The sequence below is a fragment of the Pan paniscus genome, chromosome 1, assembly GCF_029289425.2.
Source record: "Pan paniscus chromosome 1, NHGRI_mPanPan1-v2.0_pri, whole genome shotgun sequence".
NCBI classification, from domain to species: domain Eukaryota; kingdom Metazoa; phylum Chordata; class Mammalia; order Primates; family Hominidae; genus Pan; species Pan paniscus.
Genome location: NC_073249.2, coordinates 191,916,732 through 191,934,010, shown reverse-complemented (window position 1 = coordinate 191,934,010; position 17,279 = coordinate 191,916,732). Strand labels below are relative to the sequence as shown.

Genomic DNA, 17,279 nt, shown 5'->3' with positions numbered 1-17,279 from the left:
AGGCCTAGAATTCATTTTGCTGCTGTTGGCCTGGCTCCTCCATGCCTGTGATAAGCCATGTGTGTCCCTGGGATCCCAAAGTTTTAGGCTTTGTCTACCCACTCCCTCTCCCTGTGTTAACCAACCAGTATAGACAGGATTGTGCCTCAGTTTCTCTGTCCAGCCCTTCACACTGGGAGCCCTAACACAGAGCCTCTGACCTGCAGCTCATACCCCTGATTATTCAACTGTGCCCATGGATAGGCATCCCTCTGCCCACTCCGGCCCAGCCCCTTGTCTCTTCCTGCATCCATTTCTGACTGAGCCCCCCTGACTGATTTGACACTGGCTTTGCCCAGATGCCTGTGGCAGGATCTCTGTAGTTGGGCTGGTGTCCTAGTCCCTGGCCTCCCTCAACCCCACTAGCCAGCCCTGTTGCTGAAGACTTGGCATGCCTTGTATCCAACCCCACTCCTTAGGACCCCAAGGGAAATCACCTCCTTTTCCCCTCACTGCCCCAGAAAATGGAGAAGGAAGAAGGGGGAACAGAAAGGAAGGAGGAAGGCTTGCCGTTTTATTCATTCATCTTTATTACTTTATTTAATCAACTCTTCCTAGGGGCTTAGGGCAGAAATTTTACAGAAAATGGGTTTACAGCTCCAAAACACTCGAGCCATTTAGGCAGATACAAGTCTAAATCCATCTCCTGACCCACTGGACGGTGCTCGGCCTGTGAATAACCCACACTACCTATAATCTCTTTGAAAATCCCACCTCAGGGGGCTTTGCACTTGATGTTCTCTCTGCTGGAACACTCTGCCCCAGATATTCCCATGGCTTCCTCTGCCTCGGAAGAGACAGAGAGGCCTACCTGATCACTCGCTCCAACTAAAGTTGAGCTGCAACCCTGGGTATGCTCTATATCACCTGCTTCATTGCCCTCAGAGCACTGATTGCCCTTTGAAATTATTTTCTTTGTCTATTGCGTGTTTATAGTATGTCTCCCCATAGTAGAATATAAGCTCCAGAAGGGCAGGGACTGTGTCTGTTTGTGTGCTGCAGCATTTTGAGTGTCTAGAACAATGCCTGCCACTAAACGGTGTTCAAAAAATACCTATTCTGTGAATGAATGTTTTCCCTTGCTGCCCTCACCCACTCTGCTCCTATGTACAATGGCCCACAGAAAGGACCTCCACTCCTTTCTCTTCAAAGGCTTTGGAGAGTCCTGGAGAATCTGGTATTAGAAATCCAGCCTCTATACCCAGCCTTGTTCATGATGTTTGTCTAGCCGCTCTGCTTAGCAGGTAAAGATGGTTCTTTTCCAGTTGCATCTAGGTCTCCCCCAGATATGTCCCTCTGCATAGCTCAGGGAAGGTAGTGGAGGGAGAAGGGAGAATAAGAAGGAAAAAGGTGGCCCTCCCCATGCTGCAGAGAGAAAGAATGAGGCACAACTTTCAGGGATGGGCTGCAGGAGCAGGGTTCGGGGTCTACCACCCAGCCCCACATAGGTCTCTTCACTCAGACTTGCTGGGCCCCAGCTCCCTTCCCAGCTAGGGCCATGTACCCAACAGGCATTGGAGGAGGTTCCTCCTCCTTCTCCAGGGCTGCCATAGGCCCTTTGAGACACAATTCAGCCTGATCAGCCTCACTCCTTCATGCCCCCTAATTGCAGGCATGGCCAACTGCTTCCAGCCTTTTCTCAGCTATCTCTTCCTTTTCTGTCAACTGAACCAATTCTTAGGCTGTGCTGCCTTATCATTTCCACTTTTCCCCTCTCCTGAAAGTCTCCAGGGGCCTTCTTTGGGGAAGACTGCACACTGCTGAGAGACGACTTCTAGGACCAGAACTCCTCTAGGACCCGAACTCCTCTAGGACCCTCGTTAGGGGCAGCTGGTGAGCAACTGTGGCTTCTGGGTCTTAAGCTAAACTGTTTTGAGTCCATATCCCAGGTCCACCACTTACTAGACGTGTGGCCTCAAGGAAGCCTGTTTGCCTCTCTCAAGTTCAGTTTCCCCATTTTCAAATGGGAGCAAGAGTAGTCCCTTTCTCATTGTGATGTTACAAGGACTAAGATAATGCAGGTAAAGTATCTAGCACGGTGCTAAGGGTTAGCTATTGTTAACTAGGGAGAAACTACTTAAATGCATGAGACTTGGAGACAGGGAGAGGATCTCTAGACAGCTTTGGGCAAAGGCTGTAACTATCCATACATGACTTGGTTTGGATCAGAAATGGGTGGTCTGAAAACTCATCTGTTTCACGCATGCAGGAATTTCTGTTTGCCTGGGCTTCTTTTGAAGACTTCCCACACCCTAAGCGTACCAAAGACAGCAGAGCAAAGACCTGGTAGCCAAAGATGGTGGCACCTGAGAGGACTAGAGGACCTTGATTTGCAGACTCCCACAAACCCCTGTAGCCAGGGTTAGTGGTCTCTCTTGCAACTCCAGGGATCTGGAAGGGAAAGCCCAGCAACCTCATAGCTGGGTATTGGAAAGCCAATCATCCACCTCCATCCATTATGTCACAACCTACCTTTATGCCCATGAGCAATTTGTGTTATCTGCCTGAGCCTCAGTTTTCTCATCTGTAAAATGGGATCACAATACCTACCTCCTTAGCTTGTGGCAATGAGTAACTAAGCTGACCTATCCAAAGAAACTGCACATATGTCTCTATATGTTGGCTTCTTTTGACTTTAGCACCAAAGCACCTTCTTTCATTTGTATGTGATTTGGACTGGTGCTGCCCTAGCTTCCAGGATGCTCTACACCTGAGCCTGCCAGGGCCATCAAAGAATAGCAGGTAGGAGCCCAAGCCCATGGCAGGGGTCCACTGGGCAGGAGTTACTCAGCCTGGCCATACCAATGACCTTTCTTACTCTCTGGCCCAGGCATCTGGTCCCCTCTTGGTGTCCAGAGCTTGGGACAGCCTCCTGGATTAGCACACTGTCCCGTAAGCTCTCTGTGTGAGCTGAGACAGGGGCTTCTAGCAACAAGGCCTGAGCCCTCCTTCTGAGCCTTTCCCACAGGAGAGTCCAGCACAGGAAGCCAACCATGAAGGCTGGCTGGTTGGCTGACTGCCAGGTTCACGTCGTGGCACCTCCCACCCCTCAGCTCTGCCTGAAACCCTGCCTGACCTTCAAGGATATCTATACCTCTGCTCTCTCTGGGTTTCAGAGAAGACAGCCAGGAGCTAAGGGACACAGCATGAGAGCACATAGAAAAGGCAGCTCAGACTGCAAAACCCCTGTCCTCCCAACCTTAAACCCTCTGCTGCTGCACGGGTGTACTCTCTTCCAAGAGGCCTTCCCCTAAAATTGCCCTCCCATCAATCCCAGGACACCACAATTGCCAGCTCCTCTTGGGTCTCATACCTCTATTCCCCACAGTAGGGTAAAGAGTTGTTTGTAAGTTGTGAGTTCCTTGAAGGCCAGGATTCAGGGGATCTATCTCTGTATGAACACACATGGCATACAGTAGGTGCTCAGTGAGTTCAGGGTCAGCAACTGAGCCATCAAGGAGTGCCCCACAGCTAAGGCATAGCGCAACAGGGAGAAACAGGGGAGAAAAGGAAGGCAATGACTCCCTGCAGCTGGACCAGAACTCCCCAGCAGATAGAACCGCTCCAGCGTGATGTGGCTTTCCTAAAGAGGTGGGAGTGTCCCGTCCAGGGAGGCATGCAAGCAGAGGTTGAGGACTGCTTTGCAGGATGGTACAGAGTGCATTCAAGCACTGAATACATTGAATACATTTCAGACCAGACAACCTCTGGTGCCTTTCAACTCTGAAGTCTAAGGTTAGGCTCCTGAATACCTACAACTGTCCAGACCCAGTGTTAAGTGCTTTAGATGTTTTTCTTCATATAATCCTCACAACTATCCTTTGCAGTAGGCACTATTATTACTCCCATTTTACAGGTGAGGAAACTGAAGCTTAGAAATGTAAAGAAAATTTCCCAAGGTCACACAGATGGTGGAAGAAGGATTTGAATCTGAGTCTGGATCCAGGCCTGACCAAGGCCTAGGCTGAGCAGAATACTTTTATTTTTTATTTTATTTTATTTTATTTTATTTTATTTTATTTATTTAGAGACAGAGACTCGCTCTGTCGCCAGGCTGGAGTGCAGTGGCACGATCTCAGCTCACTGCAACCTCTGCCTCCCAGGTTCAAGCAATTCCCCTGCCTCAGCTTCCCGAGTAGCTGAGACTACAGGCCCGTGCCACCACGTCTGGCTAATTCTTTTTTGCATGTTAGAAGAGACAGGGTTTCATCATGTTGGCCTGGATGGTCTCGGTCTCCCTGACCTCGTGATCTGCCCGCCTCAGCTTCCCAAAGTGTTGGACTTACAGGCGTGAGCCACCGCGCCCGGCCTCAGAGCACCTTTAAAGTAGCATGTCTCCCTGACCAAACTGGTCTGAGGAGGCCAATAGGTGGACCCCAGTGTGCCCTTTCTCATCACTCAGCCTCAGGAAACCTTCCATCTCTGTCATCTCTTCCTCATACACAGCTATACACTGCCCCAAGACTGTTCATTCACAAATTAACAGGTGTTCAGCCAGAGGCAAATTACACAGCCACGCAGTCATCCATACACAACTTACACAGCACCTGACCTCATCTATATAGTCACCGTCACGCTGTATACACAGACCCACACAAACTTGTTCCTATGAGGGTTCATACACCTCATGTGCATTTCCATCCGATAGATCCTTTTTCCTCTTTTTTTTTTTTTTTTCGAGATAGGGTTTTGCTCTGTCACCCAGGCCGGAGTGCAGTGGCACTGTCATGGCTCACTGCAGCCTTGACCTCCCAGGCTCAAGCAATCCTCCTGCCTCAGCCTCCCAAGTAGCTGGGACTACAGGGATGTACCACCGTGCCTGGCTAATTTTTTATTTTTTTTGTAGAGACAGTGTCACTATGTTGCCCCAGCTGGTCTTGAACTCCTGGGCTCAAGTGATCCTCCTGCCTCGGCCTCCCAAGTGCTGGGATTATAGGCTTGAGCCACCGTGGCTATCCATCCAATAGACTTTGATGCTTGTGTGCATAGAAGCTGCACAGATACAAAACCTTAAATACATGTCCACATGTTTATCCCCATATGACAGAAATACATGTTCATTTCACAGCATTTAGGCACCCACATCTGCTCAAGGTCATTCATTAAATCCTCCCCAAACAAGAACTTTATCCATTGTTCCCAGATCCAGTACTAGGCCCAGGTGAGCCATGATGCTCCTTCTCTCTGGGGTTGGCCAGGCAGTCCAGAGAGGGGAAGAAGGCTCAGCCTGCCTGTGATGGATGGAATTAATCTACTGAGCTGGAGAAACTAAATAATTAAATCCCTAATCACCCCCCAAGCCAGCCCAGGCCAATATAGCTGAGGGAGGGAGGGGGCTCGGAGGCCCAGACCAATATCCTAGAGAAAAGGAGGGGCTTGGGAAATGAGGCACAGGCAGAACCCTCAGAGGGGGGGTCTCTCAGAGGAACTCTGCCAGCCAGGCATACAGACAGACAGACAGACAAGCATGGTTCTCTAGTGCCACAGGCTCCCTTTCCATGTGGAAATGAAGCAGCTTGGGAAGACAGCCTGCCACCATCCACTGACACAGGGAGAGAGGAGAGGCAGAATCCTCCTTCCACCCTTCCGAAGTCCTTCCTGCCTCACCTCGAGGTGTGCCCTGGGGGTCTATGGGGATGGCAAGCAGGACCCTTACAGTGCCCAGGGTGGAGGCAGACAAGGGGGTCTGCTCAATGCGGAGCTGATGTGGTCTCAGCCAGGCCTTGGCCCACCCCTGCCTCACTGAGAACAGACTCAGCCTGGTGCAGATGGCAGGGGAGGACCCCTCCACACAGGTTCACCTGCTACCCTTAGGAAGTGGGTCCCCCACGTGGCTAATAGGCTGAGGATGGGGCAGAGGCCCGGGCAGGGGGGCTCAGGAAATCAGCCGGGGAACAGGCCCCAGTCCGATTGGCTGAAAAGTGGGTCATTTTCCTTTTGAAAAATAGTGAGAAAATGGAGAAGTAGGTCGGGCTCTTATCCCCTCAGCCCCAGGCACCATCCCCGACTTGCGGGGTAAGGAGAGAGGGAGACGCCTGAACATGCCAAAGCCCCATATACCCTAGGACCCTGGCCAGGGCCCCACAGTGCAGGAAGCCAAGGTCATCATTACTCAGGACATCCAAGGACACGCACACTCCGAGGCCAGAGCTGGAACACCAGCCCCACCCTGCCCCAGGGGATCTGGGGTGAAAGGAGCTAGGGCCGGGGCCAAGCTAGAGGGGTGGGGGCTTCCGCCCGCAGGACCCTGAAGAGCCCCTCCCATCCTCGTGTCTGCTGTGATGCCTCCTCTCCTCTCTTCTCCTCCCTTTCCTCATCGTCCACGTGGGCAGAGTCGTTGCCATGACACCGCGGGCAGGTGGGCGGCTCTGGCGGCTGTTTCGGCCCAACCCCCATGCTCACAGCCCAGGTGGGAGGGGAGCGGCTGCAGCACCCTGGCCCCTAGCCCAGATGAGAGAGGAGAGAGGCAAGAGGCCCCCCTTCACCCCTAGAGCCTGGAAGGGGCTCTATCACTGGCCTCTCGGTCATGAAGCAACCCAGCCCCATGCTTGCAGGTCCGGGGGAGGAAGTGTCAAAGAGGATCTTAGGCCTTGACCACTCCCCTCCACCAGAGGTCCCTGGAGTGGCATGGGGTGGGGCAGACCCCCAACTCCCACTTCCTCCTTTTCTTAGCAGCTGTCCTCCCAGCTTTCCCCACATACTATGCCTTAGTCTCTTAATGCTAGCAGCTGATTGGTCCTGCCTGAGGTTTAACCTCAGTTGCTCATTTTGCAACACAAGCTCAATTCTCCATGCTCTCTTGGGAGAAAGGAAAACAACCAGGCCGGGTGCAGTGACTCATACCTGTAATCCCAGCACTTTGGGAGGCCGAGGTGGGCGGATCACTTGAGGTCAGGAGTTCGAGACCAGCCTGGCCAACATGGTGAAATCCCCATATCTACTAAAAATACAAAAATTAGTCGGGCGTGGTGGCAAGTGCCTGTAATCCCAGCTACTCAGGAGGCTGAGACAGGGGAATCGCTTGAAAGCAGGAGGCAGAGGTTGCAGTAAGCTGAGATCATGCCACTGCACTCCAACCTGGGTGACAGAGTGAGACTCCATCTCAAAAGAAAAGAAAAGAAAAGAACAAAAGTTGAGACACTCAGAGAAATTACTCCCCTATTGCCAGACCACAAAATGTGTTATAGAAATGGGGACCCCTTCCTCCAGGTCTCCCCATATACCTGAATTCACATCACAACCCTGGGGACAAATCATTCCTAAGTCCATACTTGGCTAAGGCATCCACACCACCAGGGTAGAGGACCAGAAGTGGAGCAGGAGAAGAAGGGAAGAGGTTGGGGCCAGGCATTAGAAGCTGCCTAAGGATGCTGTCCCACCCCCACCACATCTGGCTTCAGGAAGTCTGGGCCATGCCTGAGCTCTCCATCTCTGAGCTCTCCGCAGCCATTCCCCTTCTCTCTACTCCTCTCACAGTCCACGTGCCTCTCTCCAAGTGTCTCTAAGTCTCTGTCTGTGGCTCTGACCTCCTAAGACCATTCCCTTTGTTCAAGACCTGGCTCCCAACTCCTGTTCCCTATGGCAGGAGCCCTGCATCACTGACAGTGTGGAACCACGGAGACCCCGCATGGCAGCCCCCTGCAGCCTGGCTGGCAGGAATGAACATACATGGGATATTGGTGACAAGATCCAAAAGGAAGGGAGAACTGCAGTTGGCATTAGCTGGAGGGTGTCCAGCCTGTCATGAGGTGTTCATGACATACATACCACATATACACATAAAGACACTTTTACTTTCCTCCTTAGCCTTCCCCTACTAAAACAGCAGATGTGATTAAAGTACAAGCACATGCATGTACATTTGTGCATGCATGTGTTTGTACATTGTGTCTCTTTTTCTCCACTCCCACTGCTGGTGTTCTACATCAGGCCACTCTTATCCTAATTGCTCACCAAAGCTATGACAACAGGTTCCTAACTGGTCTCCCTGCCTTGCATCTTGTTCACCTTGATCCTTTCTCCTCACTGGCTGACGGCTAGCTAAAATTTCTTTATTCAACAAATATGTATCGACTGCCTACTCCAAGCAGAATACTCTTCTGGACACTGTAGATACAGCAATGAACAAAGCAGATGAAGCTCCCATGCTCATGAAGTTTATATTCTAGTGGAAAAAGAGGGATGATGACCAAATATATAAAATAATGGTGGTGGCAAGTACTGAGATAAATAATAATAGTAATAATAATGGAGTGAGGAGATAGAATGACAATGGGCTATTTAAGATAGACTGTTGGGGAGGTCTTTCCAAAAATGTGACTTAAGCAAAGACTCAGATACAGTGAGGAAGTGAGTTGCCTAGAGAGCATTTCAGGCTGAGGGGAAAAGCAAGCGCAATTGCCTCCACAAGGAACTGTGCTTTTTATGAAACAGAAAAGAAACCCACGTAGGAGTGGCCCCTGAGATCCAGGAGGTAATAGGGGGCTTTGCACACGTAGCACTCACGTTGCTCAGGACGCACTACACTTTGGATTTCACTCTGAGTGAGATGGAAAGCCACTGGAAAGGCAAGACCTCATTTTCCTCTGGCTGCTTTTTGGGAAAGAGTCTACGGAGGTGGGGCTGGCAAGGGTGGAAGTGGGAAGACCATCTGGAACATTTCCTGTCACTGAAATACCTGTTCCCACAGTTGCTCACCTGGTAAGCACCTGTTCAACTTTTAAACCTCAACTCAAAAGCCTCCCCTTCTATGGATCCTTTACCAAACCTTTCCCTTCCTCACTCCAGAGCCAACCTACCTCTCTTTAGGTCCCCACTCCCTCCAAAGAACACTTACGTGTGTCTACCTTCCTTAACACTCTCCTTATTTGGTTCCAGGTCCTTTGCTCTCCCAAGATTCCAAGTTATCTGAGGTCAAGGACCATCCCTAGTGCCCAGCACAGCATGTGGCAGATTAGAGGCATAAAATACATGCTGGTTAAATGAATGGATGCATTGGGTGAGGCACGTGCGATGGGGAAGGGTATGTTTGCAGGCTATTGTTAACCCAGATGAGTGAGATGCACATATATATGGCCATAGGTTGTAATCAGACAAGTGTTAGCATATGCCCACATATTTCTGTAAATTCTGTTCACAAGTATACATGTTAGCATGTATGTGCATGCTGACAAATCCCCGTGTTGGTATAGACACTCCTGTAGATTTGTTAATGGATGTACATGTTAGAAAGTGCACCTACGTTGATATATGCCTATTATGGCACAGACAAGTAATATGCACATGTACCTGTACACGTGTATTGTCACATCTTGTATGTATGAGGCTTATGCACGCACTTGGGCCCCCCTCTTACTCACTACCCCTTTCATCCACTAGGACCAACTTGTTGAATTTTGAAACTTCTGTAGCAATGCCAATGTTTAAGCCCTGATCCTCTTTCCCCACATACAGCCCTGAGCACCATAGCATCTGAACAGCCTGGAGCCTGGATTTCTTACTTGGCTATCCCCAAGGCCTTACAGGTTTTCCCTCCACAAACTTCTTTCATATGATGGAGAACAGTTGGCTCCCAAGGACATGAGAATTTGAGAGACCTCAGGGAGCCTACTTTCTGGAGAAGAGCTACAAGTAGCAGGGTGATCAAGCTCAAGCTGATGGGAAGACACTTTTGGGTAGCCCAATGTTCAGTCAGAATCAGTCTCTCTCTTTCTTACATTTATTCACAGGTTTGCCTCAACTTGTGTACATATATTCATATGTGGTTGATACGGTACATATATGCATGCCCCACATACATGCTCACATGCATGCTTACACTCACACAAAGGCATTACTGGATAAGCACACCACATACACACACACAGACATGCACACATTGGTTTAATTCAGTAATTTCCTTCACATTCACATATATACATGAATGCATACATAGAGTCATATATATATACACACATCCACACTTATACAAATAGATGTGCTTATACACATATACACAGCATACTCACATATACTTATGTACATATACACAGTCATATACTCACTCACAGGCAGAAATACGCATGCATGTGTACTGGAGTCCCAGATCTTGCAGAGATATCCAGCCCCTCCCCTGGCTTCTATCCTTCATATTCTCTCCAAGTACATCACAAGTTTGCATTTGCTCTCTCCTCTTGCTAGTCTCCCACTTCTCTATTTGGAAAGTTGTTACTGTTATCAATGAGATATACCCACTCCTGGACACATCCCATTCCCACCCACTCTCAGTGGGAAAAAATCGTCATTTTTTTTTTTAAAAGGGCCCTGTCATGCCCTCATCCCATGCCTAGAGAAACGAGTATTTCCTCAGACAACCTGGGTAGGAGTAACAATAAAGTAGGTGTACCTCTTCAAACCCAGGAGACAATCCCCCCGTATATGCAACCCCTTAACTCTAAAAAAGAAAGAACGAAAGAAAAGAAAGAGAAAATATCAAGGCCAAAATCCTTCCTCCCAGCACCTCTGGGTAAAGGTCTAACACTCTCAAACTCCAAAAGTTACTGGGGCAGAGGAAGAAATAGTAAGGAAATTAACTGTGGGTGCTAAAACCTCCTAGAAAACACCCCTTTTCTTCCCTAGAGGGGAGCTTCGTGATCAGTGAATCCCTCCCTTCCCAGCCTGTGGGCCCTACAAGGGAGAGGGTAGACCAGGAGGCTTAAAAATGTAAAGGTGGTGACCTGGGCTCAAATAACAAAAGAAGCAAGTATTTTGAAAGCAGAAGCTGGGAAGGGAGCAGGGAGGCAAGCTGCAGACACCTCCTGGCAAGGAAGCAGCTGCTGGAACAGTGGATCAGGAAGAGCAGGACTCTCTAAGGGGCCAGGGAAAAGGGGGTGGACATCTAGCATTTCATGTGGGGGTGGAGGGGTGACTGCTTCAGGCAGTAGCAGCAGCTCCAAAGTAAAGTCTTATCAAAGCTGTTATGTAACCAAGGGAGCTGAGTGGAGCACAAACACCTCCCCTCCCCAAACAGGCACCCACACCCACACCCACCACCTCCCAGCACCCACAGCAGAGGAAAACTCAGCTCCTCCCAAGCAGCTAGAGAAGGCAGGAATCATCTTGATGAGTTACATCAAAAACATGATGGGTGAGGGGCTCCTTATGAACTACAAGTCACATGTGGGAAGGGATCAACTGGTTCAGTTTGAGATCCCTAGATACCTCTCCCTTTTCTTGAACTCCCTGCCACACCCAATTTTTGCCCAGTATTATCTGGAAACTGTCTCCTTCCTCCCCTCACAGGGAGGATCCCATTTGAATGTTTGATTGTGCTCTTGGGGATGGGAAGTGAAGCCACCATCATCCCTTCCTGCCTGTTGTTCCCCTACAGACTCATCTGCATGTCCTGACATTTGGCTTTCATCCCCCTGGGATGACAAGGGAAGGGACCTTAAGAAACTCCTTGCTCTATTCCCTTCATGGTTACAAAGACAGTGCATAAGAATACAGATACTTGAAATGACCCTGACTCTAAGCCATAAGGAGAAAGATATCCAAGAGAACTAAAGACTGAAACCCAGACCTCATCCCTCCATTTGAATATTTTTTACTCCCCCAGATCTTCCTCTTTTCCCACTGCCCTGTCTCCAGTAGCCTCCCCCTTCTCTTCTCCATGGCACTGAACAACCCCACCCACTCCTTGAATCCTTTGCTTAAAAATCTTCCTCCCCAACAAAAGTCTCTCCCAAATGCTGCTCTGAGCTAGGTTTGGAAGTGGGCAGAACACAGGACAGGCTTGCAGAATATTTCAGTGTCCCTGTCCCAAATCCCAAAGTATGATGGGCAAGGGAATATCAAGTGGCCAGTCAAGTTATCCTGAACTCCTGAGCTGTAACCACCCCACACCTAACCAGAAAGACCCACGTTCTCTTAATCCAGAACCACCTTGAGCCTGAAATTCTGGGACCCAGTAGGTGAAAGGCTGGTATCAATATCTCTGAGCTTGTTGCGCTAAAAAAACGTTCCCAGGAGATGAGATCTCACAGGCACAATATCATTCTCCAACTCTACCCCGATAATAACAGTACAATGGTTTTGGAAGGGAGAGAGGGAACTGAAACAGCAAAAGGGGAGAGGGGCCCCTTGGGGGAAGGGTTCCTAAATACCACTAACAACTGTGAAACCTAAACCATAGGGAGAACTCCAAATCCATATTTCCATCCAGGGACTCTGCCCTTGGAAAGTGGGTCATCTGGGAGAATTTTTCTAGTGAGCCCTCCCCACTGCCCTCCGCCTTTCCACCATCGGGACCGAACGAAGCCTCATTCAGCACTCGGGACAGCTCCGAAGGAGCAAATCCCCGCCGAGTCCCACTCAGCACCCGGGACAGTTCCCAGCTACATTGCCGGCCCCGGTAGCCAGAAACGCAGGATGCCAGGAAGGAACAGGTTTACCCCACCACACACCCCCTTTAGAACAGAAGCCCCTCTCCCCTGCCCCTCCCACTGTCGCTCCCATCCACCGGGGGCACCTGACAACCCCCCCCCCACCTTCCCTCTATGTCCCAAGAGAGAAAAGAAACCCAGACATGGGGCTTCCCTGAGGGAACCTTGAGAGAGGACCCCACCCACCTTCCTTCAGCCCAGAGCCTCTCAATGCCACTCACAGCTGGTTCTAAAAACCACTTTCCTTCTTAACCACCACCCCAAAAATAAAAGAAATACTCACGTGGGGGCTCCCAGCCCTGCAGACAGATGTGGTGGGGGGAGGCAGAGAGAGGTAGCTCCCCACACCCTGTTCTGAGCCCCCTTTCTGAAGGAGCCAGCTCCCATCTGGACTGGGGGGAGGAGAGACATGTGGAAGCACTGAGTGAGGGGAGGGGAGAGGGGAGAGGGGAAGAAGCAGGAGCGAGGGACTGCGGGGCGGGGGTGTCGAGATGGGGGCGAGGGAATCCTTTTTAATTTCATTCTCTCCCCATGTCTACATCAGCCCTGCAGGCTCAGCTCTTTAATATTTACACACAGGAAGAGGAGAGGATGAGAAAGAACAGACAGTGAGGGGGGCAGGGTCTACCTGAGCTCAAAGGGCATAGAAGCAGGGGCCTTTGGGAGCTGGGAGCTTGGGCCCCCGACACCATCCCCAGCCCACTTCCACTCTGAGCTCTTAACTGGAAGGAAGAAGAAGGAACCCTGGGACCATTCTGTCCCTTTGTTAACAAGACACTTTGAAGCTGCATCAGAAAAAGATCAGATCCCCACCCACATACCTGGACACCCCCACAAACCCAGATTTCTTGGGTGCCTTATGTGCAGATGGTAGAGACAGTATTCAGGCACAAGCATGTTCTGATGCTTGGAAGCATGTTTGCCTGTGGGCTGCTGTGTAAAAAGACATGAACATGTCAGCTAGCCTGTATAAGTTTATATAAGCATGTTCTGAGTGTTTTCACATGTTAACAGCCCACGCAATCATATGCAAGCCTATGTAACCATGTGTGTAAACCAACTTCCAAGCAGCCTCCCCGCAGCTCTCCAGCTACAGCCCCAGGGACAAGGCCACCCACTTCTCCAGACTCCCTTATTCCCAGACCCCTCCATCAAAGCCTTACTTTTTCTGTCTGTGACATGGGAAGAAGGGCTGGTAGGAAGAGACGCTGCATGGAGCCCAGGGGCCTGACAAGTTATTAGCAATGATGAGCTGGCACCTCGTTACCATAACGATGGTGCCACCGCCTCACCCCAGCTCAAACCCAGACTCCCCAGACGGCAGGAGGCCCGCTGAGCCAGCAGCCTTCAGACTGGGGAGGGGCAGGGTGGATAAAGAGGAAATCAAGACATAATGCTTGCATAGTGGAGGGTACGCAGCTGTTCTTCCAACCCCCACTGAGTGACAAAGCTTTGACTCTACCAAGTGGGAATGAAATCAGAATCTGGGAAGGTTTCCTGACCGTGGGGATGGTAAGACCAGAAGGGGTCTTTGGAAGCTCCTCTAGGCAAAAGTTTTTATCATCATTTGCTCCCTTCATCACCTCACCCCAAAAAAACTAAAAAACAACCAAATACGGGGCCCCTTGCTGAATTTCAGTCTCCCCACCTGTAAAATGGGGGTAATCCCTTTATCATTTGTCCTAGACTCCTGGAAGATTTCATTAGAAAGGGTTTGGGGGTAACTACAGACCCTTCCTAAATCAGACAAGCCCCAGAAGTTTCTCTATTCATTAGGAACCCAATAAGGTAAGGAATGGTCCATCCAGCTAGAGGCAAAATGCACTGGAAACTGGGGAGGATGAAGGAAAACAAGCTTAGCCAGCTCGAGCCCCAACATCAGCTGGAAGAGATGATGTTAGGTGTCAGGCAGCCGCTGAAAGCAGGTACTAACATGAGAAAGTCTGGGAGTCTGGCCTGTAGCAGCTCCAGCCCCTCACCAGCAGGAATCAAGACAAGACAAGCCCATGGCCTACCTCGGTGGTGGGTGTGGCTAGGAATCCCTACCCCCAGCGACATCTGTAGCGCCCTCTCTTTGGCAAGGAGTCCCAAGTTGAAAGATGTACAGCCTTAGGCTTTTTGAGTCTTCATTTCTTTTCCAAAAATCCCCTGTACTCAGCTCTGATGGGGGTGGGGAGAGTTCAGGAATAGAAGGCAACATGGAGGATTGCAAAGTTCCTCGTCTAAGATTAGCCTAGGAACTCACAAATTTGTTGTGTGACCTTGGGCAAGTCCCCTCCCTTCTTGGGGCTTCAGAGTCCCCGGTTTGTAATGAAGAGGTTGGACCAAGTCAATACTAAGGTTCCTCTCCTGGCCATCATTCTACAGCTACATACAAGCTCACTCGTTGGATGTGAGCCCCCTGGCACAAAATTCAGCGGGCCCTGCCTGCCAGATCAGTGGGGCAGTGGCGGGTGGGAGATGCGGGGGCTGTATGTGAGGCCGTTCATCCTATGTTCATGTTCCTTTTAGAAACACCTGCCACCCTAGCCCTCCCAGCTCCCTTTTTAGACCCTGATTCACTGCCAACTCACGAAGCCTCTCCCTCCCCTCCCTCCTCTCTTCTCCCCCCACCCCCCCACTCTTTTAGGCATTGGCAGCTGGGTGCAGAAGTAGCCCCAGCATTCAGGGAATGCTGCGCAGTGGTAGAGGGCAGTGCCCCCAGGGTCAGAGAGAGCACACCAGGAAGTACCACTCTCTAACCTTGGCCCAGCCCAGTTCTTTGGGTCACTGAAAGACCTGGGCTGAAGTCTTGCTGTACCACTAACTAGCAGTGTGTGGTTGTGGAAAATGCAATTCATTTCTCAAGCCTCAACATCTTCATCTGTAAATCGGCATTATATTTGGTTGAACCATATGAAATTGCTGTTTTTGTAGGTTAAATAAAAACAGTTGAATATTGCAGTTGCATATGGCTTAACGTGATACCTGTCCTGCCTGCTTCCCAAGGCTGTTGGGGAAATGAGAAGAGTTCAGAGGGCAGCATTTTCAAAAGCCCTGAACTAATATGAGGGCATTATTTTATTATTATTACTTCAAAGAGCTTAGTACAGACCCACCCGGAGCCAGTGGACTGAACCAATGACCCAGAACTTGAAGGTTTGGGACTTGGAAGTCTGGGAGAGCGCCACCTGCTCTGATGACTAACAGGGCAGACGCTTCCACCTGGCCTCCTCATCTCCTAGCTCTAAAAGGCCCTTGGTGAAGCATTATTGAGATGACACAAGTTCCCAGGCCCCCAAAAGGAGAAGCAGCACACGCAGGCACATACTCCAGCTCGCCCCAGATCCCCCCTCCCACCCACCAGGGGCCTTAGCGTGCAGGAAGGACACGACCAGCAACATCCCAGAGGGCATCCCCTGAGGTAGGTGAAGGTAGAGACCAAGCTGGGGAGTGCCACAAAGCTCTTGCCTGAATCAAGGGTCAGGGGTCCCCAGAGAAGGGGGGAATGATCTGACCTCGGAAAAGTCTCATCTCCCTGTCCCATATCCCACCAGGAATGGGGGGACAGTGGGGGGGACAGAGCACAGGTGTGGGTGATTCAGAGTGAACCGCGCTCAGATACACTCTCTCTCACACAGCCAACGCACGCGCGCGCACACGCGCACACACACACACAGTCACACAGGGCAGATACCGGGACCCACTCACAGGGACAGTCACGCCGGCACACACATCCATTCACACACTCACAGACACACACAGGCACACATAGGGACAGCACACACTCATTCACTCACATGTCCACAGATGCATACACAGTACCACCCTCCACACTCACGCTGCATACACCCACTAACATGCACACACACTCTCGCCCACAGTGACACACGCACACACTCACGGCATACACTCACCGGCACACACAATCGCCCACAGACCCACACAGTGACACACTCGGCACAGACACACAGCGACACGCACTCACATTCACACACCTGCAGAGGAAACTTCTCTCCGGATCTCCCCAGCACCACGACTTCCCCCCACAACCAGCTGGCTACTCCCTCCCAGACCCGAGCCTCCAGCCGGGCGAGGGCTGGGCCGGGGCTGGCCTGCCCCCGCGGCCCTGACCGGGAGAGTGGGTCCGCGGTCCGCGTGGTCCCCTGCCCGCCCCTCGGGTCGGGCCCGCGGGCAGCCAGGCCGGGGCAGGAGCGGGGGCAGCTGAGGAGGCCCAGCCCCTCCCCCCTCCCGGGGCCGGGAGCCGAGTGCCGGAGCCCGGGGCGTGGGCGGCGCCGGGGCCGCAGCCGGGCCGTGCCTGGGGGGCGCTGCAGAGGGCGCCGCGAGCGCGGCCCCGTCCCCACTCCTCCCCGCGGCTTACCTGGCCCGGCTCGGGCTCCGGCCGGGTTACATGGTGCCGGCGGCCCGGGCCGGGGGCGCTGCGGCGTTGGGCAGGCGGGCAGGGACCGGGGCCCGGCACTGCGGAGCCCCCAGCTGAGGGGCCGCGCCGGCTGCGGAGCCCCAAGCGAGCGCCGAGCGGCAGCGGGCGCGGAAGCGGGAGGCGGCCAAGCCACGGAGGCTGGATTTCCCGGGGACCGGGAAGGGGAGGCGGGGGGATCCCGCCCGCGCGCTCCGCCCCCGCCCCCGCCCCCGCCCCCGCGCAGGGCAGCCGAGCAGGGAGAGGGAGAGGGAGAGGAAGAGGGAGGGGAACCGAGCTCCCCGCCCCCGCGCGGACCCAGGAGGGCCGAGGTCGCCGCCCGCGGGCGGCCGCCGGGGTCCCGGAGGAGCGCCCACCTCGCTGAGCGACGGTGCTGGGGGCGCCCAGCGTAGGGGCAGGAA

At 52.0% G+C, this 17,279-nt stretch overlaps 1 protein-coding gene across 3 annotated transcripts in view; it reads right to left on the bottom strand.

Moving 5' to 3' along the window:
- Positions 1-17,022, bottom strand: part of DLGAP3 (DLG associated protein 3) — a 67,833-nt gene extending 50,811 nt beyond the window's left edge. Inside the window, exons 1-2 of one of the 3 annotated variants that reach the window (XM_003812563.5) lie at positions 13,090-13,217; positions 12,745-12,853 (exon numbers count right to left, since the gene is read on the bottom strand). The gene's annotated coding sequence lies outside the window, so the exon portion shown is untranslated. Of the gene's footprint in view, positions 1-12,744; positions 13,218-16,821 lie in introns of those variants that run through there. The other 2 variants (XM_034960881.4, XM_034960876.3) reach the window with 2 other exon arrangements.
- Positions 17,023-17,279: the final 257 nt, after the last annotated feature.